Raw genomic sequence first — 2,272 nt, 5'->3', positions numbered from 1 at the left:
AGGCTCTGTGCTGACAGCGCGGAGCCTGGAGCCTGCTTCAGATTCTGTGTCTCCCTCTCTCTCTGCTCCTGCCCGCTCGTGCTCTGTCTTGCTCTCTCTCAAAATAAATAAACAAACATTAAAAAAAATTTTTTTTAAATCAGTAGGGCCTGTGTGCTACTTTAACGGGAGCAAGAAAGGGTAGGTCATGAAGTCTGTGGGTCAGGCCATGGTGAATTTCTCATCTCTTTTTTTCCATACTCCACTCTGGTTGGTTGCTAAAACCAGTAGCTTTTTCTCTCTGTCCCATTCTTCATGGAAATATGCATTTCCATTGCAGATGTGTTCCCCAAAGGAGTTTTAGCTTGGTCAGAGAACTGTCAAAACTGCACACACAGTAGCTCAGAGCAGGGGAAACCATTGGCTTCAGGGAGAAAAGTACCCGGTTAGGTCTGAGGCTATCGTGATCCTGACCATGGTTGCTGACTTTGTTCGGAGTAAATGCTTCGTAAATAGTAACTGGATGAATCTACCAGAGGAACAAAAGCAGAGGTGAACAACCAAGGTGACATAGCTACAATCACTCATTCTGCAAAGATTTCTTAAAATTCCTGCTTTGTTAGCATTGGGAGAATTGCAAAGGAGACAGAGAGGGTCCCTGCCACCAAAGAGCTTATGCTTTATGTGGAAGAGGGAGGAGTGTTTGTATGTGATTTTCAGCTAACATTTATTTTATTTTTATTTTTATTTTTTTAAATTTTTTTTTCAACGTTTATTTATTTTTGGGACAGAGAGAGACAGAGCATGAACAGGGGAGGGGCAGAGAGAGAGAGGGAGACACAGAATCGGAAACAGGCTCCAGGCTCTGAGTCATCAGCCCAGAGCCCGACGCGGGGCTCGAACTCACGGACCGCGAGATTGTGACCTGGCTGAAGTCGGATGCTTAACCGACTGCGCCACCCAGGCGCCCCAACTAACATTTATTTTAATTTTTCCCCCAGCTTTACTGAGATACGATTGACAAATAAAAACTGATCTAGGGTACGCAATGTGATGATTTGATATATGCATACATTATGACATTATTACCATAATCAAGCTAAGAAAGCATCCATCACATCACGTAGTTACTTTTCTTGTGTGTGTGGTGAGAGCACTTAAGGTCTACTCATTCAGCAAATTCCAATATATAATAGAGCACTATTAACTATAGCCATCACGCTGTACATTGGATTCCCAGAACCTACTCATAAGTAAAAGCTTATATCCTTTGGCCAACATTTTGCCATTTCTTTCACCACCGAGAATGGCAACGGCCATACGACTCTCTGCTTCTGTGAGTTTGACTATTTTAGATTCTACGTGTAAGTAAGATTATACAGTAATTGTCTTTCTGCGTCTGGCTTATTTCACATAGCATAATGTCCTTCTGGTTCATCCACGTTGTTCCAAATGGCAGGATTTCCTTTTTTATGGCTGAATAATATTCCATTTTATAAAAAGATACCACATTTTCTCTACCCGTTCTCATCAACAGATAGGTTGTTTCCATATCTTCTTATTGTAAATAATTCCACGAACATTTGCCAAATACTTACTATGTGTCAGCAACTGTGCCAGGCAATTCAGGAGTTACGTGTCTCACTTAACCCTCACAGCGGTCCTACAAGGAAGGTGTTGTTATATAATTTTATAGACGAAGAATCTGGAGTTTTGAGTTGTTACGGAACTTCCTCAAGGCCCCCTAGCCAGCGAAAGGTGGAGCTGGCTTTGAACTCAGATCTACCTAACAGCAGAGTCTGAATTCTTGATTACTATGGGTTAGATGGAAAGGCTTTGATATGTTTGTTTTATCTTTTAAAATTTTTATCTCATTTATTTTTATTATGACCATTTTCAAACAGAAGAAGTTGAAAAATTATACATACACTGCTCCTCGATTCTAGATTAACATTTTACTACATTGCTTTATCACCTGACTATCCATCTCTCCCTCCCTCCATCCAACCATCAACCCCTCTTTTTTTTTTTTTTTTTTTTTTTTGATGCCTTTCAAAGGAGGTTACAAACATCAGTAGGAGCTAGGATTTGAACTGAGCCTGGAAGGATGTTATCAAGTCTATAAAGGCAGAAGAGATAGAGGAAGCAAAAGTCCATGTATGGGGAAAAGTGTGGGTGAAAGAACAGGGGCAGGGATGTGCATGATGACTTCATAGAACAAGACGGAGGCAATGACAGAGGGTGACGGGGGGGGACAATGACAATGAAGGATGGGTAGGAAGGCTGGATGGAA

The sequence above is a fragment of the Herpailurus yagouaroundi genome, unplaced genomic scaffold (assembly GCF_014898765.1).
Source record: "Herpailurus yagouaroundi ecotype Mexico unplaced genomic scaffold, PumYag 163, whole genome shotgun sequence".
Taxonomy (NCBI): domain Eukaryota; kingdom Metazoa; phylum Chordata; class Mammalia; order Carnivora; family Felidae; genus Herpailurus; species Herpailurus yagouaroundi.
This window is presented reverse-complemented; position numbering follows the sequence as displayed.